General features: G+C 44.9%; 1 pseudogene; it reads right to left on the bottom strand.

Annotated features, from left to right (window-relative positions):
* LOC138510668 (vomeronasal type-2 receptor 26-like) overlaps positions 1-24,740 on the bottom strand; it is a 54,226-nt pseudogene extending 29,486 nt beyond the window's left edge.
* Between the last annotated feature and the right edge of the window lie 223 nt (positions 24,741-24,963).

A 24,963-nucleotide genomic window follows, 5' to 3' on the forward strand; every position in this document is an offset into this window, starting at 1 on the left:
ACACATGCAGTAGATTGTACAGGAGATTACCCTTTTGTATGGAAATACTTTGGTCGTAATAATATTCCCCACACAGGCCTTGTTTTTCTCTTCCACCTCAGTTGGTGTGATGATCCGTTTCACTTCTTGTGTTTCACCAGGTCTCCCAGTGATGGACCTTTAGAGAGATCTTTTTTATAATACTCTCACCTGCGCTTTGAGTGCAGATGCTTTATGGTGTTTCGCCAGCCCATCCTATCCTATCCTATTCCACTTGAACCCTCAAGGATGGAACATGAGTGTTCCCCTTTACAGCAGTGTATGAGCTGCAATCATACCTCGGCACCAGGGTATTTACTAGATTTACATGGATAGCGGAACAAGTGCTGTTGTGAATCTCGAAGCTCGGCTTTATTTTTTTCTGGGTCACCCAGATGGCTTATGGTGGCCTCTATTAAAACTTGCCTAAAACTCATTATTCAGCTTGTGGTGGGTACCAGTAATTCAGTTGCATCCCTATATTAAAACAAGCGTTGGCAACGCCAACCATTTGGGTTTTACTGTAGGCATGGAAAAGGCACTTGCCAGGCACCGCCATAGTGGTATTAGGTACCCTCTGATGGTAGCAGCTGCAAAATGGTGCAAGTACCTGGAAATTTAATGGCAGTACTTGGCAAGTGCCCAATACGTATACACAAGCAAACACTTGCCATTGCTGGTTTTTAACAGGACTTCAGTGAAGGAAATGGAAAGTGCTAATAGAGTGGCTGAAGGCATCCCTGGATAAGACATTTGTATTAAACCAGTAGTATGTTCCCAGCTCCAATTAAGTTATTAACTACACAGGGCTTTGTAGTATGATATGATATGGTGTCCGGACATTTCATCGAAAGAAATTTCGTCGACATTTGGTCGACGTAATTTGGTCGAAAACCAAATGGTCGATCTTTTTTTTTATTTATATATATATTTTTTAGGTTGTAGTTTAGGGAAAAAAGGGTTTTTTAGAAAAAAAGGGGGTTGGGGGGGGCCCCCCCAAACAAAAAAAAAGTGAAAATAAAAAATTCGACCATTTGGTTTTCGACCAAATAGTTTCGACCAAATGTCCTGTCGACTAATTTTTTTCGACGAAATTTCTGGCAACCACATGATATGATATGGCATTTATAACACACCTATACACAAGTGTTTCAAGGCGCGAAGAGGCAAGGGAGGGGGAACAGAGGGAAGACGGACAACAATCCTACTAGGCCACGTGTCATTCAGATCGGGCAAGTGCATGGGAAAGGGAAGGAGGAAAGTGCGGAGTGGGTGGGGGGAGTGGACAGTGCAGTACATGGGATAATAAGATAAATAAACAAAATAAAAGTAAGGCCAGCAGGTGCCAAATGCAAGGGTAAGTGCAGACAACAGGTGTCAAGTGCTGGTGGTGGGACAGTAGGGATACAGAAAACAGTCCCCAAGTGCGGGGGTTGCCAGGAAGGCAGTGCAGGAGTGCGACTGGCGGGGGAGGGGGCCTGAGTCTGAGATCAGAGGGTGGCCAGGTAACCAGTGCTGTTTCAGTATCAGCCAGGAAGTCAGCAGGGGAGAGGAGGAGAAAAAGCAGAAGCAAAGAGAAAGGTTTTGCAGTGCTTCCGGAACCGGAGATGATTCTCCTCAAGTTTCAGGGAGGCTGGGAGGCTGTTCCAGAGGGAAGCCCCCGCCAAAGAAAGAGATCTACCACCAACTCCTTGCTTGGAGGAGCATCTCATCCTGAGGGAGTTGGAGGCGGATGAGCGAAGAGCTTGAGAAGGAAGATATTTAGGAAGAGAGAGTTGAAGGTATTGAGGCCCCAGACCCCAGAAGGCCTTATGGACAATGCGGAGGGTTTTGAACTTAATCCTCACAGCCACTGGGATCCAATACAGAAATGTCAGTCCTGGAGAGATATGATCCCTGGGCTTGGGGCCAAGGACAAGTCTTGCAGTCTTGTTCTGGATGAGTTGCAGAGGGCGGAGAGTAGCAGGGAGATTTATAAAGAGGCTGTTGCAACAGTCAAGCCTAGAGAGAACTAGAGCTCTGGAGACAGTGAGCTTCTGGGGGAAGGAAAGAAATGAATGGAAGAATACCTCTGAGGAGGTGCAGCTGGTACTGATACTTCTTAGAGACATCAGAGATGTGAGGAGAGAAGGAAAGTGTGGAGTCGAAGATGACGCAGAGGTTTTTGGCCTCACAGGTGGGAGCAGGAAGAGGTCCAAGAGAGGCCAGCCAGAGAGTGACAGGAAAGGAGGGAGCAGGTGTGCCGATGAGGCAAGTCTCGGTCTTACTGGCATTAAGGCAAGATCATTGGCGGCACACCACTCCTGTATGGCGGCAGACAGTCAGAGATGAGAGAGGGAGAAGAGGTTGCTGAGGGTAGCCTGAAAGTGAGCTGAGTGTCATCCGCATAGCACTGGAAGTTGGGACAGAGCGCCGCAATGCGGTGGGCAAGAAGTGGGCAATAAGTGCCAGGTATTGGTTGAACAGCCAGGGAGAGAGTTTAGACCACTGGGGAACACCACATGTAGAGATAGAGATAGACATAGAGGAGAGGAAGGACCCAAGTTGAATCTGGGAGGGTCGATCAGAGAGAAAAGAAGTCAGCCATGCCAGGGCCTGACCGGTAATCCCCAGGTTATCACAGAGACGGTTGAGCAGGATGGCATGGTTAACTGTGTCAAAGGCAGAAGAGAGATCAAGTAAGATGAGGACACAGGGGGTGTTGGAATCAAGGTTGGAGAGCGTGTCTTCACGGATGTTCAGGAAAGCAGTTTCCGTGCTTCTGACAGCTCTGAAGCCAGACTGATGATCATGGAGACAACCAACACATTCAGTGTGAAGATTAAGCTGGGAGATGGCCAGCTTTTCCAAGAGTTTGCCCAGGAAAAGAGGGATGGAGATTGGGCGATAGTCAGCCGGGCAAGATGGGTCAGCAAAGAGTTTGTTAAGGTACAATAGGGAGTGCTTCAGGGTTGAAGGGAAGACTCCAGTGGCAAAGGAGTGGTTGCAGAAGTCAGCCAGGGCAGGATCCAGGGAGTCAATGTGGTCCTTGATGGCTTTGGAGGAACAGAGAGGAACCTGTTTTGATGAGACTTTCATAGATTGGACCTGTCTAGAAACATTGTCTGGGGAGAACAGGGGAAAGGCAGAGACGGAGGGGGAGAGGTGACTGAAGAAGGGTCAGAGGAAGAGCAGGGAATAGAGGGAGGAAGGGGAGAGGAGGCGAGAGAGGGCAGGATGTCCTGAGTTTTAGAGATGAAATGAGAAGCCAGTGCCGTGCAAACATCCCTAAGTCAATGGCTTTATCTAAACCCAAAGCACATCCTATGCCAGTTCTACCCTACACCACTCTCCCTGTGTCCTGGTCTTTCCTGAACCCCTCTCTCCCCTGCGCACACTGGTCACCTCGTGCTGCAAAACATCCCCAACTTTCATCTGCACTCCGTTCTTGGCCCCATCTCTCCCCTCCCTTGCTCCTCTCTTTTACTGTCCTCTGCACCCTTTCAACCCTTTTTCACTTTGCATTCCACCACTCTACTGCACCCCAGTTCCTCACGTCCCATTCCCCCATGGCCAGAACCCCACAACTTGCATCTGTACACTTACTCAGCATCTTCTCCTCAGTTTTCAGAGCACCCTCGATATCCTTGAGTGCTTTTCTACAACTATTAGTCATTCTCCATTGTCGTACATCATTTTGGGGTCTTCTCTAGGTCACTGTCGAGGCAAGGCCCAGCCAGTGCTGTGCACACATGCTTGTATTTATTATTTACACTATAATGCTGCTTGCCGCTTGTCGGATGCTGCATCCCCATACCAGCCTGCCCCGCACTGGTCTGAGACCACATGTTTGCCTCACCTGCACTGTATGCAGTGTCAGTATACATACACTCATCGTTCTGTGCTGATGAAGTCCAGCTTTGGACCCAGCAGGGGGTTGAGGGTGGCAAGTGGATAATGGGGATTATAAGCCACTTGAACTTCCATAAGCTAGTGCACTGTTCTTGATGTGCTAAGGGAACGGAAGGGAAGATGGCAACATGCTTCTTCTCACAGCAACACCATTAATACTGCATATTGGAAATCACCCAGAATCGCTAAAACATATAATGACTGAATGTTACTCGCTCAAGGACACAAGGTCTCTCCACCTATTTAAGTTCGCCCCCCGAACCGATTGCATGGAAGACCTGTGGCTGAGAATTTTAAGAATTTTAAGCGGGACCTCAGTTCACTTGACTTGTGCAGCTATAAACTTTCTGGAGCAAATTATGAACTAACGAGTTGCCAAATCCCTGATGTCGACTCTTTTAAAAGAACTGCAAAAGTGAAGTGACTGAGGAAGAAAGTTGGAAAAAAAAACAAAGAAAAAAACAAAGGAAAAAAAAATTGTAATAAAAGTTTGTATGAAACTAGAAATTGCAATAAAAAAATAATAAAAAAAAATAAATACTGCATATAGCATAGGGTCCCCTGGGAGCTCTGGGAGGCAAACACACAACACAAGGGAAAGGAAACTGCAACGGCGCATGGACAGGAATGTGCACTGGCACGCAGGTCCATGGGGGAAAGAGGCCTGCTAACAAGGCCATACAGTGCTGTCTCGGGTTGCTGTCACCAGGTAAGTAGAACAATGTAAGTGACTGGCCTGCACTTATTTTCGATGTGTTGAGCTGTGGGGTCAGGTCTTTGTAGTATTTACACATTAGCCTGCAGTGCAGGTCTTAGTAATTTCTCATTTCTGCATTCATGTAATACATACTATTCTTTGTAGTTGACATGATTTCCAAATGGTCATCTCCCTATCATGGCTTTTTAATTCCCACAAGGCGTAGGTGGCGTAGTGATGGTGATGCTCTGATCTCACACAACACTTATGGTTTCTAAATCTGAATGCGAGCTGTGCAGAACCTAAACAAGCTCCCCCAGGATCCGAGCCAACCGCTCCCTGCGACGCACACCTCCCCTCAGCCACAGCCCCCACAGTTCCGTAGTTAGGTTCAACTGCTTCAAATGAATCCACAGACATGTGAGCACATCCCTTTGCTCCGGGTACAGGCTGAGGCAAGTTGCATTTCACACCCACTTTTGTGGTCCTCACGAATGCTCTCATTATCGGTAAGACCATGCTGCACAATGCACCCCATTATGAGCTTCAACATAAACAAATAGATTCATTTTCCAAACAATGTAGACCTTCCGAGAATAGTGCTCTGGTGTATAAGCTCCAGGTTTGTCACCACAAACCAGTTCGCCTGCGGCGACCTACAAAGAGTTCAGCCAGCGGGTAAAAATAGGTAAATACTGAATCCCTCTGAGCTGGGGGATTTTTTCTGAAGTCGGAAAGGTTTGAGATGCACTCCTGAGCACGTTGCACAACACAGGGGTCCTGTGTGTTGATTTATCATTTATGTTCTGTAATGGGGCTATGCGAAATGTAAAAAGTGCATGCAACACATCAGGGACGTATGTATTTTGCTCATCGTTTAAAAGTGCACATTGCATGCACAGAACAGCCCAATTTAGCACCTGTGTGCTGTTTGGTCACCTGCATGCAATTTGAAACCTTCACGAGGCATGGGGCGAAGCCTGTCTTTTCCTGTTATCATGAAATAAAATGAGGGTTTGACCCTCAGGTTTTTCAATTCATGACGAAACATCAAGAGGCCAGGATTGCAGGATTGCCTGATCAGTTTGCAATGCGCTGCACGCGTTTAGAAACTGTATAAATATGACGTTGGCACATTTCCCCTAATAAATCCTCCCTATGCCAGCCTGCACTGCACCTGGGACAGGGGGGCCATTTGACTTACCTTAAGTATGGTAGCTGAGGTCTCAAGAGGTTCAGTCGCAGTCAGAGTCTCACTCTGTCTCCCTCAATATTAACACACGCTGTCAGTCAGTCACTCTGAGCAGGAGCCTGCGTCGCTGCATGGTTTCTCCTTCGTTCTGGAAGCTGAGGCTGGGCAGCAGTGCACTGCGCAGGGGCACATGCAGTTCCCCGGCCTGGGCACGTTCCAAATGCACAGGCGCAGGGCTCTTGTTTTAGCCCACTGCTGCAGACAGTCTGAAGTTAACTTGTACTTTTGCACGGATGACCATGGATGTCATTTCACCAAAATGGCAGGGGTAGCGGAAGTGACATTACACGACCCTTGACCTCTGATGACATCACAAGAGGTGATGTCATTTGACCCCACCCCGAAGTGATATCACAGGAAGTGATGGGCATCACATAGCATTGTTCCTAAGTACACTACGAAAAATATGTTTACCATATCACTATAAAGTGATGTACATTTCATACAAGAATGGATCGCCATATGTATCGTTAGTGTGTATAGACCCATATTACCAGATTACTGTGAATGCAAGCAAACGTCAATGGCCAAATGATAATGATGTGTTATTATATAGCACTTACGCTTAAGCGCTTTATATAGAAAAAATATACACCCAATATCACCAACCTGTGTTGGTACTCATTTATCGACCTCAGAAGGATGAAAGGCTGAGTTGAGGTGTTTCAGAACAGACTAAATCAGGGACTCACCCCCTGAAGTGTGCCTGAAATGAACCTTTAATGAGTCTAGCCATTATTGTATAGAATTCCAGAAAGACACATTATTTGGTTTTCCTATTCTTTCTTATTTAGGGTAAGTTCTGAAAGTGTTAGACTTGTGGCACCCCTGTTCTTTTGTTTTTCTTCTTTTTTTAGAGGCCTGAACAAGAAAGCCAGCCACTGCAGAAGTTAAGAGCCACCTGGTGCTGGCTACAGCCCAGAGCTTGCATTACAAATAAAAAAATAAAAAAAGGTTACTTTTATTTTTTTTCCTTTTTTTTTTTAGGGTAGCAAGGGATACCTCTAAATGACGTCCCTGCGCATGACATCTGCAGCTTGCAGTGCAGGCTGCAGACGTATTTTACATGCTGAAGTGCCACAAATCCAGAGGGGGGATAAATTACATTATATCCCCCCCACTTAAAATTGTGGGGGGGATTTGTCCCCCCTGTTCCCCCCATGTCCTACGCCCATGCACTTATTCCATCGACACCAATGAGGAGTCACCGAAAGACAACATAGACGGTCCCCCAGCTATCCAACCTTCAACGTCTATTTCTGCACCTGTAATACCAAAACACAAAGCCAGTACCATCAAGACCAACACAAATGTGGCAAAAGCTAAGTCAAGAGCGAATGAACCACTAACCACTGGTCCAGTACACTCAACCAATTATGCAATGCAAATTTTAAAAGCTCTCAAAAGCATCCAATTGCTGCAAAACAATCTGCTATCACATCTAAACCAAAGAATGACATTGGCGCAAAGATCAAAACAAAAAGAACAAAAGCCACAGGTGCGCTTTGAAAATAAATCGACAAATACACTGGTGACCTGGAAGGTGCGGATTGGAAACATATTTCCTGATGGAAATGAGGTAAACCTAAACAGAACCAATGTGATGCGCTTATTACACGTAATCCCTTCACTACGTCCGATAACCTCGGAAGACATCAGAATCGTGGAATACGTATAAGGGGCTTGCTCTGATCAAGTGCTTTTACATATCAGCTTGCAGGCAGTTGAAAGAACTCTCTTACTAGCCAAAGATGAACTTCTATCCTATGGATTTGATGTCTCAGTACCTAAGGACGAAAAAAAACATTGTTAAGAGAGCTTGTTATCTGATGAAGATGTAAGAACTACCAATGAAAAAAGAAGAGACATACTAAAGGATGTATTTAAAATACATACATTGGTGAATACAGGTGAAACCCAACCGCAAACCAACACTAAGACTGACAGGACACGTCGAAATAAACTAGACTTGCAACATAGTAAAGTCCAATGTGCATTGATTTCCTGGAACACTGGCGGATTTACCCATCTCTTGCAAGATCCTCCATTCTCATTGGAAAAAAACATTGCCATATGTCTACAGGAGGCGATGCTATGTGGGCCCCCGGGTAGAGGTGGGTATTCAATCTTGCTTAATCGAGCGGGAAAAAACAGGCTTGGGTGACCATTCTCCGACCTATTGACAATGGTTAACAACTCATTTGGATGATCAATAAACAAGGTATATAAACCTAACCTGTTTATATGAGGAATCTTGATGGAACTCAAGGAAGGGAAAAATATACATCAAAAAAACGTTGTTACTGATAAATACTTATTGGAACCCGAGAATGATTTCAACCACAAATTATCTGACTGCATTAACTTCTGTATTGGACGACAGTTTACTGACATGCAGTAAGGTGAACATGATAATATGTGGTAATTTAAATTGTTCATGGTTTGATGACAAATCCAATGACATTTTGACAGCAATTTCGTCATCTGATTGCAATGTTCTGAGGAGAAATCTCTGGCGTTTGGCCATGAAAGCCCGCAATTGTGAAATGTTGAATGGCATGGCAAAAAGCGACAGACAACCAAAGTCGACTTGGCATTGTGTGGCAATGCATAAAACGTTGGACTACATATGGATTTCTAACACCTTGTGGTTCGAAATTGAAGACTTAAAAATATGTAAATCACTAAACAGCGACCATGATCGACTTGAAATGTCGTGGTATCTCGAGATGGTCTCCCCACGTGCCAAACTCGAGACACCCCTAGAAGTTAATTCTGGTTGGAATAGATTGAGAATAGACACATCTCAGATACATACTCTAAGTCAAAACTTACAGTCTGGATTTTTGTTCCCAAAAAGCAAACTAAATGATGTACTGATGCTTTCAAAATTCAACGTTGAAGTCCTAGGAGGGGAAAAAAAAACTATCCAAACGCGGACTCATGTATTCAGTTCCTCTGTATACCAAGAAAAAAATATGTTGAAGAAGGACCTCAGGATACTAACAAAGCTATTGGGGATTAACGCAAAAACCAAAATTATAAAAAGGAAAATGAGATAGAGAAATTGGTTGAAATCTTTTTCTCCAATAAGAGACCAAGAAAGAGGTGAAAGAATTCTAAATCTTATTGCTTGCCACAAATCTAGGGAAATTTGGACAATATTAAACAATGGATCCAAAATCAAGAAGTGAAGCAATCAAATGGAATTCCAAGTCTGAAATGGGAACAGCACTTTAGAAATTGCTCATTTACTCTTAACCTACTTTGTATGCATGCTGCTTAGAGAGCTACAGATGCATTGTAAATGTACCCTCTCGCCTACATAGTATCACTACTTGTCTTGCCTTAAGGTAGCTATACGTTGCATTCTAGACATTGCTGGATTGTCGCATCTAGGTGCCCCTTATGCTATGTATTTTAGTCACTGTTCAATTGCCACATTTAGGTACCTTTATCCTTTGCATTTCAGTCACTGTTGGATTGTCGCATCTAGGTGCCCCTTTTGCTATGTATTTTAGTCACTGTTCAATTGCCACATTTAGGTGCCTTTATCCTTTGCATTTCAGTCACTGTTGGATTGTCGCATCTAGGTGCCCCTTTTGCTATGTATTTTAGTCACTGTTCAATTGCCACATTTAGGTGCCTTTGTCCTTTGCATTTCAGTCACTGTTGGATTGTCGCATGTAGGTGCCCTTATGCTATGTATTTTAGTCACTGTTCAATTGCCACATTTAGGTTCCTTTATCCTTTGCATTTTGGATTGCCACATTTAGGTGCCTTTATCCTTTGCATTTTTGTCACTGTTGGATTGTCGCATCTAGGTATTATCTCTTAACTTCACCGACTACCCACACAGCCTAACTCACCAGCTAGGTCACTTTACCCTACCATAGGAAGCATCCACCCTGCATGACTACTACCCACCCAACTAAGTGATAGCTTTGCATAATGTCAAGACTATTCAGTATCTACTGTATCATGGCCACTGCTACACTCCTTGCCACCAGTAATCAGGTTGGCCACACAGGGGTCCCCCATATGGACCTGTACCCCTACCACTCATATCAACAGATATAGTTACTAACACTCATGTCTACTCTGATTTAAAACACCAAGCTCTGCTAGGACCATTAGCCTATGCCTCCCAGCCTAGCTCCACTCACGATAGAAACAACAAACTACGTGCTAGGCTCAACAAACCTCACGAGATACCTAGACGACTCCTCCCTCTTACAAAACGTGAGACAAAACGCCTAAATGATAAGGAATGCAATGCTTTCAATATCACCCTAGCCTCAATTAACCCACAAACATCCAAATCTAAGACAAAATCTAGTCCTAGAGGTACTCCAAATCTGACACAACCTAAAGAGGAAACCAAGGATCACTCCTACAAAGGAGCGCTTCTCAATGCTAGGTCATTAGTTGCCCATGCCCTTGATATAGCTGATTTAATCATTGAGGCGAATTTGGACTTTATTGCAATAACCGAGACTTCACACAAGGCAGCAGGCCCTTCACTTATGTTACCCATCCCTGACGGCTACACTATATGTAGGCAAGACCGAGAGGGCACCCGCAGAGGTGGAATTGCCATCTTTTCCAAATCGAATCTATCGCTAAGGCTAGCCCTCACCCAAACCTTACAATCTTGTGAAGCCCTCACTGCCAAACTCCTTATGAACAACACTCAAGCCTTAACCATTCACCTGATTTATAGACCTCCAGGCCCGCTTGGGACCTTTGAAGAGGATCTGCACAAGCTACTAACCAACAATGCTAAAACCCCTTCACAACTGCTGGTACTAGGGGATTTTAAACTAGGATTTAATGACCAAGCGGGCGCGCACGCCTTAACCATTGCCAACACCATTAACTCCCTAGGATTCTCCCAAAAAGTTAACAATTCCACCCATACGAAAGGCAGAATATTAGACTGGGTCGCTGACTCAAACTGCATAGCAGCTATCTCGTCTATCTCGCCATTACCATGGACTGACCACTCACTAGTGTCCTTCAACCTCCTAACCTCCCGACCATCCTCTACAGTTGTTCCCACGGCACCATCATGCCTGACGAGAAACAAGAAGAATATGACAATAGACAATGTCATACCTGCCATCCTTCCAATATTAAATGTGCTGCCCGACAACTTAGACCCTAGTGTATTAGTTCATGAGTATAATAAAATCATGACTGATACCATGGACAAAATTGCCCCACTTAAAATGCGTACAAGTAAACCTAAAGCCCATTTAAATAAATGGTTTGCACCTGAACTTAAGGCCCTACGCCTCACTAAGAGAAAATGTGAATCTAATTGGAAACTATTCCCAACTGCTGAGAATAAGGCTAACCTAACATCTATCTCCCGCCACTACAAAAAATGAAGTTTGCCTGGCAAAGAGGAATTCACACAATGATCGTATTGCCATCTCTAATTCAAGCATGAAGGAACTCTTCTCCATACTGATGGAACTTGAATCACCCATTGCCATACCAGACACCTGCACTAAGGACCAGACCTGGTGCACAGATATCCAACACGCTCTAACTAATAAAATAAACACCCTCCAAAACAAAATTCAACTGAAAAAAGACTTGCTCAACCTTTATAATCTGCCTAAGCCACCACCCAATGCCACCCACAATCCCCAGTCTAGCAAATTCTGCTTCACCAAAACCACCACACTAGAGGTAGAGAAAATCATCCTCACCCTCAAACATTCTAATTGCAAAGGTGATATCTGCCCAGCACAGTTAATAAAAGACGTTGCCAGAGATTTATCACCTTTTATCTCCAAACTTGTCAATGCATCCTTCTCTACAGCCATCATCCCTTCTAACTTAAAACAATCTTGGCTGCTCCCGTTCAAGAAGCAAACACTAGACCCTCTTATCCCCACTAATTAACATCCAATTACTACAGTTCCATTTCTTTTGAAGATCTTGGACAAAGTGGCCTATACACAGATTCAAAAACACCTTGAATTGCATAAGCTACTAGGAACTAGACAATCTGGCTTCCGGCCACTACATGGAACTGAAACATCCCTTATCGATTTAAAGACCCAAATAGACGAACTGAGAGATCAAGGCAAGACATCTCTCTTCCTCTTACTAGATCTCTCAGCTGCCTTCGACCTTGTGGACCACAAGGTCCTCTGCAGACATTTGGATTCTGCCGCTCACTTCTCCACCCAAGCCATCAGATGGATAGAATCCTTTCTGAGTGAGAGAACTATGAACGTTTTTTCCCCATCGGCAGCAGCAGACCCTATACCCATCACATGTGGAGTCCCTCAGGGATCCTGCATCTCCCCTACTTTTTACAATATTTTCACCAAACCTCTGTTTGATGATCTGGACAATCTAGGTATCACCTACACTAACTATGCAGATGATACACAGATTCTCCTCCTGCTTTCTGGGGATCATAGCAGGGACAGGGAGTTGGTGAACACAGTGTATCTCATCATTCAGGCATGGATGGCTACTCATGGTCTCTGCCTGAATGATGATAAGACAGAGTTGATTATTCTGGGCACACAAGCCAACATCAACAAATTGGGCCCGGCCTACTCAGCTTTCAGCATAGATGGAAATGTTATCAAAGTCTCGAGGGAAGTAAAAACACTTGGTTTTTACCTTGATTCTACCATGTCCTTCACCAAACAGGTCAACTCCTTAGCTTTCACCACTGCCTACACCTGTAAATTGATAAGAGCAGGCAAGCCCTTCCTATCCAATACTAGTTGTCTGATCCTGGCGAGAGCCTTAATGCTTTCCCGACTTGACTATTGTAATGCCCTCTATAGTGGTGCCAACAAAGCCACTATCCAAAGACTCCAAACTTTACAAAACAATGCTCTCAGAGCTGTACTTGGCATAATGAAGAGGGAGCACATCTCCTCTATTAGGCAGCAACACAAATGGCTCTCTACTGACAACTGAAAATCCATCTAAAAATGATCTCCTTGACCCATAAGGCTCTTAATAATGCTGCTCCTAGTTACCTGACGGATAAAATAAAAAGATATAACATCCAATAGACCTATGAGACTTGCCAACCCTAACTGCCTGGTAGTACCCAGATTTAGACTTGCCGAAATTGGTGGCACTAGCTTCCCTGTGAGAGCTGCTAACTTGTGGAACGCTCTACCACCCAACCTCTAAGAGTAGACCAACCTTTCTCACACTTCAGAAGGAACTTCATTAAACACATTAAGGCTAACAATGCCTAGACACCTGTAAATGACTCCTCCGCACGTTTAGCCCCACTCAAAGTACATAGTTGTTATTAGCTACCCCCATTATGTTTATAACTGCTAATATTGTATGTATACTCCTGTACATTATATAGTTTCTCTTGGTAATCTCTTTAAATAGATTGTAAGTATGCAATTGTACATTCATGTAATATTGTAATATTGTAAATTTATTCATGTAACATTGTCAGTCTCGCATATACTTTCTGCTGCGCCCGGTAACCTTTGGGTCTGGAGCGCATTATAAATAAGTAAACAAACAAACAAACAAGCAAATGTATTTAGCACATCGAGTTCGACAGAAAACACTCCAAATGTAATCTGTAATGAAAACTGGAATGTAACCGAGTTTGAAGAGGACATTGCAACTGTAATTCAACAACTAAAAAACTCACGAGCAGCGGGTCCAGATTACATCACGAATATCATGCTGAAATTTACAAAAAAAACAATGGCCGCGTTTTATTGCACAACTATTTGAGTTGATCTCAATGATGAAAGAAGTACCTTGCTCGTGGCAGACAGCGTTGATTGTTCCCCTTTTCAAAAGGGGCAGTCTGGACGATCCTACAAACCATCACCCATTTGCCCTTCTTGATACAATTGGAAAGATCTTTGCAACATGTTTGCAATGTAAATTGACAACTTGGGCTAATCGTGCAGGGCTGATGGACTGTCGTCAAACAGGTTTCACCAAAGGAGTGGCAACATAGTTAAACCTGTTAATACTAAATTTGCTAAAGTTGGAGACACTTATAAAAAAGTCCAACCTGTTCCTTGCATTTATTGACATGCGTCAAGCTTTTGACACAATAAATCGAGTCAAATTATGGGAAAAATTGACTAAGTGGGCCTGCCCACCATCTCTATTACAACCATTGATGGCCCTTCATGCTGACACCACGATTTGTGTACGAACAAACGCACAGGGGGGGTTGATGGATGAAATCCCTACAACCAAAGGTGTGAAACAAGGCTGTCCTTTGGCTGGGCTATTGTTTAAATTATTCATCTCAGACATTCCGGACGCACTACGAGATGTCAAGTGCTTTCCGCTGAAAGTCAACAGCCAGCAACTTAGCTGGGAAATATATGCCGATGACATTGTGCTGACTGACCTCACTCATATTGGTTTACAGAGGCTTCTTGTTAAATTTCAAGCATATTGTGCAGAAAATGAATTGAAAATTAACTAGAAGAAAACCAAGATTTTGACTCTTGGTAATCCCAAGACAAAAAAGGCTAAAATATTTAAGTGGTCAATTGGCGATGAAAAAATTGAAAAAGTCTCAGCTATTCGATATTTAGGAGTACTTTTTAACATTTCTATTAAAGAATGGGACTGGTCCCAGGACCTAAAACATTGAATGTCCGGCTTTGCTTTGCAAGGAGCAGAAATACATTCTGATTACGGCAAATTCACAGTAATTCCTGCCCTGACATTCTATAAGCAGAAAGTCGTTCCTGCGATTAGCTTCGGTGCTGAAGCAGGCTGGAACCTGAACCATCAATGTTGGGCAGCCACGGAAGGGCAGTACTGGAAACGAGCGCTCAGAATACCATCTTAGATCTCTATAAATGCCCCGGGGACCCAGACCAAATCCAGCAACCCCGGAAGCAGGCATCAGGTAATCCCAATTAAGCCCAACAACCCCTGCTAGGAGCTAATTGGGTGCAGTCCTGGTGCCTATGGCACCAGGCTCATATGGAGAGTCAGTCCTGGCGCCATAGGCTCATAGATTAAAACTTACCTGATGCAGACCATGCTGCAAACTTACCTGATGCAGACCATGCTGCAAGAGCTCCAAGCCAAAAGAGGCTTGGAAGGGACTACTTTACCTAGGGACTATCTTTTTACTCAGGTGGGCCTGGGGAGGAATACTTACCTGGGACTACTTTGGAGGCTATTTAAATCACACCCGAAAAGCAGCACATGTTATTCTGCATCCAGCAGCGTAACGCTCACCGTGCCTGCAAGTCTGCATCCAGCCTTCAGCCACGCCCGCCTCGAGTTTGGAGCTCCTAGAAAAAGGGAGAAAGAAGGAGAAAAGGTTAGAACAAGAGCAATACCTTTGATCCTTACCTGAATTCCTGATCCATCGCGCCTTCAAGCTGGAAGAAAGAAGTCATTTATGCGCGTCGCCTCGCCTGCTGCAGCGCTGCGCTGAACTCACCGGCCTTCGCAGCATCTTCACATTCCACCGCATCCTCCTCCATGTTCCCGCCGCACTCTGGCACCTACGAAGACAAGAACAGCAAGGTGAGCCAAGGGAATACACAAAGGAATATTAGTTACCCCCCATAGACTTACCTGATTTTACCACCGGGGGTACTATTCCTCTTCACGGGTCGGCGCAGCTTCCACTGCATCTTCGCCGAACCCCGGCCCCTAAGGGGAAACAAAAGGACAGCAAGGTGAAACAAAGGGACTAACAAGGGGAACCCTCCTCACCACAATATACTTACCTGATTTTACCGCCAGAGATATTATTCCCCGAGACTTCTTACTTTCTCTCAGCGCCTGAATAAGGGAGAAAGCAACAGGTTACATATTGACATTATTTTATCGAACTGTGTTGGATAATACAAATCCTTACCAGAATATTACCGGTTGCCACGAGGAACTCTTCACTAGGGTCAAGCTGCAACCTGCAAGGAATCGGACAAGAGTGAAAGTCAGGCATTTGAACTCTTCCGAACTACATACTTACGGCGTCTTGCCGGGAATCTCGGAGTCAATATTGTTCTGGAACTCACCAATTCCTTCGAGTCAGTGAAGCAACTGGTCATCTACGCACCCCTGCGCTCAATGCAGGATGGAGAGCTCATCTTTTCAAACCATCAGCTGAGACTATAAGAGGGGACATCAAAGGTGATCAGTGGGGAGAACAGCGGGGGTGGGGGATTTACGCTCAACTCCACGGGTGGTTATTTCCCTTTCTCCATTTGCAGAAGAATATTTCTACGGGCCAAGGAAACAAAAGTTAGGTGGGCCAGTCCAGTCTGTCATCTCGGCCCTACGCGTCACATTGGTGGAGACTGCAGCTGTCCACTTCAGATCGACGCCTCTGTGGGAGCCAGGTGAGCGTAACACCAACATAAAAGACAGCATTTGTAGATTTTGCTTAACTGCCGAAGAATCATTAAAACATCTAATAACCGAATGTCCAGATCGTGTAAACGCAAGATCTCTTCTGTTACGAAACTATGCGCCCGTCAACAACAACATAGATGACTGGTGGTTCACAATGCTCTCAAGTAACAATATACATCAAATGTGTGCGGTGATAGATTTCCTTGACAAAGTTATAGCAGATGATCGAAAGCCATGAACGATCCTCAAAAATGTTTGAGCCAATTGAAGAGAGAGAGACGCAGAGGGGGCTGTGATGATGCATTTAAGACTTATAACACACACAGAAATATTGTGGAAATGAGACCTCCAAAGTGATCTAGTCATGAATGTATGAATGAAATATTTCTGAAATGTAGATGAGGTCAACTAAGGTTAACTGGATATTTGATGCCTCGGACACTTTGGGCTTCATTACACGGAATGCGGTAAACCATGGTGCTAGTAGCATCATGGTTGCCGCCGGTACCATACCGGTACCACCATGGAGAAAAGGGGAATTACCACCCTATTCCAAGGTTGGCGGGGCGGTAATTCCCCCTTTCTCCATGGCCCTTCCCCATTGCCATTTTTGCCCCACAGGGCTCAATGGGAATGGAGAAGGGGCTAATTACGGTACCGCAAATTGCGGTACCGTAATTAGCACCAAGGTCCCTTTGCGTGTCCCAACTTTAACGGCTGGTCTACACCAGCCGTTAAGGTTGTGTCCCGCAAAGGGACCTCGTAGTAAGGTGGTAAGGGTTGACCGGTACCGGTGCCCTTACCGGTACCGGTAAAGCCTTACCACCTACTGTGTAATGAGGCCCTTTGTCTGTTTGTTTCTTTGTTCATTTTTGTGTCTATCTAATGTCTCTCTCTTGCTTTGTGTGGGATTGGTCGTTTGTGATAAAGATTTGTATAAACTAAATGTTACAATAAATAAAATAGCAGAGAACCAGGTTGTGACGCTCACCTGGTATCCACAGGGACGCCACCCAGTCGGGTTGCTCGCTGGTATGCTTCTCAGCTTTGCCCAGATGTGCTCTGCAGGGAAGGTTCTGCCTGGAAATACAGGAGGACTGTGTTCAAGGCTGACCGACCGGGGTAAGTATCCTCCCTCCACCCCTGTATGATGTCAGCCCCTCTGGGGCCCTCTCCTCACCTTGTCATAGAGTTAGGTGTACTCTCCATCCTGCCTTCTTTGCAGGGGCGCGTTTTCTTTCATGGGCGTGTGCGGTCAAGTTACTTCACTGACGCCAGCCTGTTTGATATTGTTCGGGTAGGTCTTATTGCTGTTCTTTAGTTTTGTTGCTATCCTGCATGCCTTACTTTGTTTAAAATGTCTCTCTTTTCTTCCTTAGGTATGCAGTGCTTCAGTGCGGCGAACTGGCTTGGTTAAGGCACGCTGGTAAATGATGGTTTATTAAGAGCGCTATGATGTGGTAAGTAAGCGATATGCGCAGCGCTGCAAAGTCTTGCCTTTGCTAACCTGTGTTTACCTTCCTTGTAGGTTGCAGGGTTCTTCAGCGTGAGTGGAATGTCCGCAGTGGTTCCAGCCTAGAGGCGACCAGCCAGGTAAGCCTTTTTAGCAGTTTGTAACTTGCAAATGACTCTACTGCTTTCTTTAATGTTGCCTCTATCTTCCTCTTTCAGGTCATTCTGTTCGGGAGGCTTGAAGATTCGAGGAAGTGGCTAAAGATGAAGACAGCAGGTAAAATGCTGCTGCTAATGATGTTCCTTTTGTCTCCCTGCAGGTTCTGCATCTCCGAGGTTCGAGGGAATAGCTGGACACGGTGAACGTCACGTTGCAAGCTGCAAAGTAACCTGAAGCATGTTGTCTTGCTCGGGTGTGGTTTAAATAGCCTCAACAAAATAGTCCAGGTAAAGTATTCCCTAAGCTACCACACCCAAAACACTAGACCGCATAGCTTGGTTCCTTCAAACCAAGCTATGTGGAAGCCTCCATGTTGGCTGAAACACATTAAGTAGTTCCCAAGCACATGTTTTTCATGGTGTATGAGGCTGGCACCATAGGCGCCAGGAGTGGTCCCAAGAGGGTTTTGGGAAAGGATTCCAGGTTCTAGAGGCCTGAGTCCTGACTCCACTTGGCCAATGGGTTTGCCAGAGGGGGTTTTGGGTGAGGGCCGTGACAGCCCTCCCCCCTAATACCCCTCCCATGGTGTTCCTTCTGTCTGCCCAGGTTTGGTTGGGAAGTTCCGGATTTTCTGATTAGACGTGGTGCGTGGATATTCTCACTGGGCTCCCAGAATTTATCTTGTGGTCCAAATCCTTTCCAATCGACGAGATAATATAGCTTGGTCCTGGAGTATTTAGAGTCCAAGATATCTTTGACTTCGAATTCTGGTTCTCCGTCAACAAGTATGGGCTTGGGTGGTGTCCCAATCTGTGGGCCGGGTTGCATTGGTTTCAGGAGGGACACATGAAATACCGGGTGGATTTGTAGATTAGGTGGTAAATCCAGTTTCACGGCTACTGGGTTGATAATTTCCTTAATGGTCCTAAGAATCTGGGATGAAAGTGTTCCCTTGATGGGTACGTATTTAGCAGCTAACCAAACTTTGTCTCCTACTTGATAATCAGGGGCCTTTTTCCAGTGTTGTTCGGCGAATCTCTTTTGTTTTTCTTTGGCATGAATAAGGTGTTCCTTTGCCCTTTTGAAAGCCTGAGTAATGGTTGTGTGTAGAGTCTTTACCGCTGGCATTTCCAAGCTGGCTGGAAGGTCTAGTTCAGAGTTACGTGGATGTCTGCCATAAAGGGTATAGAAGGGTGTTTGTCCCATGCTTGAATGCAAAGAATTGTTATATGCATATTCGGCTATCCATAGTAGGTCTTTCCAATTCATTTGTTCGTGGTGCAGCATGCACCGTAAATATTGCTCGATTGTCTGATTGGTTCTCTCGGTTTGGCCGTCCGTTTGGGGATGGTGACTGGTAGATAGCCGAACGTCGATCTGTGCCATTGCACAACATATTTTCCAGAAGTTTGAAACAAACTGGCTGCCTCGATCAGAGACCAGAACCGAAGGGAATCCATGTAGCTTAACCATGCCCTCCAGGAACACTTTTGCTAAAGTGGCTGCGTCTGGGAGGCCTTTGAGAGGAATAAAATGGGCCATCTTCGAGAATAAGTCCACAACTACAAGGATGGTGTTGAACCCTTGGCTTGGAGGTAGATCAGTGATGAAGTCAAGGGAAAGAGTGTGCCATGAAACTGGAGAAATGTCCAATGGTTGTAGGAGACCAGATGTTTTTTGTTTCTGAGATTTATTTTGTGCGCAGACACCGCAGGACTAAATATGCTGAATGATATCCTTACGCTAGGTAGGCCACCAAAAGTTCTCTTTTACCTTAGCTAGGGTTTTGGCAATCCCAGGATGCCCTTCAATCAGTGAATCGTGATAGTTTGAAATAATATGCTGTTGTAATTCCTTCTTGGGTACATATAGGCGATCCCTAAAAAAGGGTAGATGGTCCTTGATGGTATATTGTTCTCCTTGAGTTTGCCATGTGAGGAAGGCATCAGTACTCATTATCCATTGGATTTCTTTTGGTAGTTCTGCTTGTGTTAAGGCTGTCATGATAGCCAAGAGTTTTTCTTCAGGTATAATAGGTACTGGGTCTGGAGTTGTATATACTATTTCATCTATGCCCATGCGAGATAAGGCATCCGCCTTTCCGTTTCTGACTCCTGGTTGAAATGTGGTTACATAATCATATTCGGCATAGAAAATTGCACGAGGACTGGGCCTTGGCTGTTTTGAGATATTGCAGGTTTCGGTGGTCTGTGATGACTGTAATGGTATGTCTGGCCCCCAGAAGGTAGTGCCCCCAGGCTTTAAAGGTGGATTTGATGGCCAGGAGTTCCTTGTCCGTTATGGCATAATTAATCTCTGGAGGTGAGAACTTTTTTGACCAGAAGGCCACAGGATGTAGCTGGCAGGTTTCCGGGTCTCTCTGTGAAATGACAGCCCCCATTGCGAGACTGGATGCATCATTTTCAACGACATAAGGGAGGTCTGGACGAGGATGTCACAGGATTGGAGCGGAGGTAAATCTTTGTTTAAGTTCCTGAAAGGCTTCTTCTGCATCTTCGGTCCAAGTAAACTTTTTATTGTTTTTTCATAATAGTACTGTGATTGGGTGCACAACCTGAGAGAAGTCTGGGATGAACCGGCGATAGAAGTTCGCAAAACCCAGCATGCTTTGTACCCCTTTCAGAGACGTTGGTCAAGGCCATTTCAGAATGGCATCTACCTTGTGCACGTCCATTCTGATGCCTCCTGGAGTAAGGATAAAACCAAGAAACTCTACTTCGGTGACGTGAAAAAAGCATTTTTCAAGCTTTGCAAACAAGCGATGTTGACGGAGCTTGGTGAGGACTGAACGAACGTGCCTGACATGATCTTGTTTCAAGGCTGAGTATACTAAGATATCGTCTATGTACACTAAGGCGCACACATCAATTAACTCCCTTAAGACGTCATTCATGAAATATTGGAATGCCGCAGGAGTGTTGCATAACCCGACGGGTATGACTTGATATTCAAACAAGCCGTAAAGTAACGTGAAGCGTGTTGTCTTCCTCGGGTGTGGTTTAAATAGCCCCAACAAAATAGTCCTGGTAAAGTAGTCCCTAAGCTACCACACCCAAAACACCAGACCGCATAGCTTGGTTCCTTGTGGAAGCATCCATGTTGGCTGATAACACATTTAGTAGTTCCCAAGCACATGTTTCATGGTGTATGAGCCTGGCGCCATAGGCGCCAGGAGTGGCCCCAAGAGGGTTTTGGAAAAGGATGCCAGGTTCTAGAGACTCAAGTCCTGACTCCACCTGGCCAATGGGTTTGCCAGAGGGGGTTTTGGGCGAGGGTCGTGACACAGGTCTGGATGGCAGGGTGTTCATTGTTGTTGGTCAACAGTAGGAATTCAGTCTTGGAGAGGTTAAGCATACGACTGGATCAATATGAGGCAGGCCTTGAGCCCGTGGATGTCGTCAATGGAGGATATATTGAGGTATACTGAGGTAGATCTGAGCAAGTTAGAGGTCAATGACGACCAGGACAGATTCTTTGTCCAACTAACTATTGGAATACATTGTGTGCAATACTAATGTATAGTACAATTAGAGGGCTAGTCTGCTCTGGAAGTTTGGATGAATGGTAATTTTAAATGTGTCTTCAGTTGGGTAATTTTTTTTTTATTGTGCCATCAGTCATACATAGACATTTTACACATTTCTAATACAATTAAAAGAAAAAGACAAATATCGATTTGTTACATTTCCATTTAAAAATATTGTCATTTCATCTTTTCGGTTATAGAGACATTTTTATAAAATGCATTTCATTTAGCAATTTCAGAAGCTATTGATAAGAAGATCTCCTTGCCAGCTGACAGTCTGTGCCAACATTCTTGGGTATTTATCCACTCGATGTGGACACATCTATCAAAATAGTTCACTGTTACTGTCATCTGCGTATTTGTGAATGTGGATGTTGTTTGGAGTGAGGAATGTGGTTCCATGTAAAGATTGAAGATCACGGGGACAGGATGGATCCTGCGGGACTCCAGGGATGATAGGTAGAGTTGGTGATCTGGAAGAATCCATTTGTAGGAACTGGTATCAATTCGCAAGGGTAGGATTTGAACCAGCTGAAGATGATCTTGCTGATCCCCATATGGTGATGCAGATGGTCGGTGAGTGTCTCGTTTTCTACTGTGCCAAATGGTGCTGAGATGTTAAGGAGAACTAGAATGGGCCATCATTGAGGGTGTTAAGGGCATTGTCAATCACCCTGATGGTAGCCGCTACTAGCTTCAATGTGTTGGAGGAGTTGTGTGGCTACTTTTTCCTCAAGGATCTTACTTAGGAAGGAAAGATGGGTGATGGGTGGTAGTTGCTGAGATCGTCAGGGTCCAGTGATGGTTTCTTAAGAAGCAGGAGGATTTGTCCAGTCTTGAGGCTCGAGGGGAAAGTGCCTTGAGTAAGGGAGCTGTTGATGATTGTCAGGTAAGGAAGGAATGTTACAGTCAGAAGGGTCTTGAATACGGAGGCAGGGAGGAAGTTGTCTGCATACGATGTGTCCCAATGGATGCTAAGGTGGCCAGGAGTTCTTCCATAGTTAGTGTCTTGAAAGTTGTCCAGGTATTGTGGCTTTGTGATATGGGATATGTAGTGTGCTGTCAGTTGTGGCGCTGGTTTCTATGTGTTGCTGGATCATGTTGAACTTGTTGATGAAAAAAGAGTTGATGACAATAGATATTACCATGGAATGTGATACAGGTGTGTTGCAAAGAGGGTTGATTCAGTTCTTGATGTCTTCGATGACGGCTTTGCTTTCACTGTTGGCCTTGGCTATGGTGCTTTGGTAGTAGCTGGCCATGGCAGTGTTTTTTTTAATACAACATTTTTTATTGTTTTTCTACACATAAAGAAAACATACATCTCGCGCAGCGAGTTAAAGGTTATACCCCTTTCCCACCCATCAACAAATTCACACCGTGTACCCATTTGAATGAAGTCTCTTAACACTACATTTGTTACGCCAGTAGTATATGATTTTTGATCTCTGTGCATGTCCTTGGATGTTAGCCCGATTCCTGACGGAGGCTACCTCTCAGTGAGCGTCCTCCCACTTTTGCCAAATTTTGGGGCCTTTCTCAGGACAGCCCCTGGCTGTGTAGACTCTCTTCTCCATTGCAATACAAATGTCCACATCCGTGGTCCACTGTTCATAGCTTGGTGCCGTTTCAGAGCCCCAGAGTTGCGCTATATTTCTCTTGATTAACGCAGTGGTTGTGGATAAGAGCAGTTTTTCGTAGCGTGACAGTTCAACCTCATCTTCTATCCCCAACAGTAACAGTTTTGCATTTCTATGAATCGTTTTGCACAATACCCTTGAGAGATCATCGCAGCATTGCTGCCAGTATTGTTGGCCTGCTTTGCATTGTCTAGGGCTATGTGTTGAAGTTGTGTCTGCGCTAGTTGTAGTGCGCGATGCGTTTCCGATTTGTCATGGGTTAGGTGATCAGCCTCTGCTTTTTGCACTTTTGCTTCGGCATCGCGTATTGCTTCTAATTGTTTTTTCTTATGGGCTGTGGTGCAGGCTATTATTTCCCCTCTGAGCACCGTCTTGAATGCCTCCCATAGCGTAACCGGGCTATCCACTGAGTCAGTGTTAATCTCAAAATATTCTTCAGTGGACTTTTGGACGCGTTCAACTAGCCCTGGGAAGCCTAGAATGTAGCTGTTCAATCGCCAGCTGGGTGGGGGGATCGACCTGCTTGTGTTAAGTGTTATTATAAGTGGGGAATGATCCGATATACCTCTGGGGAGAAATTGTGCCTCACGTGCTTCATGTATGTGGCAACAGAAAATAGTCCAGCCTAGACAGCGAGGTGTGCGCACCAGAGTGGTATGAATATTCCCTTGTGACAGGGTGCAGCATTCTCCATACGTCTTGCAGCCCCAATGCGCTAGTGAATGTGGCAATTTTTGTGCGTATGTTTGGGTTTCTGGATCTTATATGCGTTCTATCAAGGTCCACGTTCATTACCTCATTAAAGTCTCCCCCAATCAACGTAAGGTCTGCAAGATTATTCATAATTAGAGGCGTAATGTCATTGGTTAGGGGGTTAGTAGGTTAGGAGGTGCATACACCACCAGCATAGTCACAGAACGTTCCCAGAGTGTACCTGTCGTGAGCACAAACCTCCCTCCCGTGTCTTGCGTAATGGATGCGGGCACAAAGGGAAGTCTTTTGTGTACTAGGATCAGTACCCCTCGTGACCCCATGGTAAAACTGGCGTGGAATGCTAGTCTGTAATTGTTGCGTCTAAAGAATGAGCAATTGGTACTGGCTAGATGTGTCTCCGTAAGGAATGCCACATCCGGGGAGTGTCTATTCAGTGTTTGCAATACTAGACGTCTTTTAATACAATTGCCGAGCCCATTTACAATCCATGTCATCACTCGGATTGTCCTGTTTTTGTTCACGTTAGTGACACCCGCCATTTGACACGTGTATAGATGACATCTGTGTGCGTCGGGCCCCTGAGAGTATTGTGGAGTTTCCTAATATAATAATATTTGCCATGGCCAAGGGCAGGCTGGTTTCCTGGCAGGACATGTACATCCATTTGTGTTGTGTGGACTGCTGGCAAAAGTGGAGTGACAATGAGTGTGCTAGAGATGGTGTGCTTCTTAACATTATAATTGGTGTGATTTCCTGAAAAATAACTAACATAAAACAAATTACATACCCCACCTACCTATACACCTCCCAACAAGAAGTATCTGTCGCCCTAACTCTACTGGCGCCAAACAACTATATCTCCAGTTTAACTTAGTGTGAACTGTTTACACCTTCCTCTCAACTCACTGTTCTTTAGCAAGTCTGGTCTCTCGAGTCTCAAGTCTTAAGTTGAGGGCGTGGCTTTGGCCGTTACAATGAGTACTTCCATGCCTCGCGGGCCGCATGCCGCACTTATGTCGAGGTGGCATGATAGGCCATTAATTGGGCCGCGACAGAGTAGTACTTCTTGTTAGTGTCACTGTTTCAGCCCATTTCCTCTTGTTGTGGTGGTTCCTGCATCGGAGGTTGTGGAGCTGGGCGCCTTCTGTCTAGTGGCTCACGCCGGTTCCTGTTTCTGCTTCTATTGCTTGCTAGTCTCCAGTCGCCTTCAATGTGTTTCTCGGCCCA

The sequence above is a fragment of the Ambystoma mexicanum genome, chromosome 6p (genome assembly GCF_040938575.1).
Source record: "Ambystoma mexicanum isolate Mex_15411 chromosome 6p, UKY_AmexF1_1, whole genome shotgun sequence".
Lineage (NCBI taxonomy): Eukaryota > Metazoa > Chordata > Amphibia > Caudata > Ambystomatidae > Ambystoma > Ambystoma mexicanum.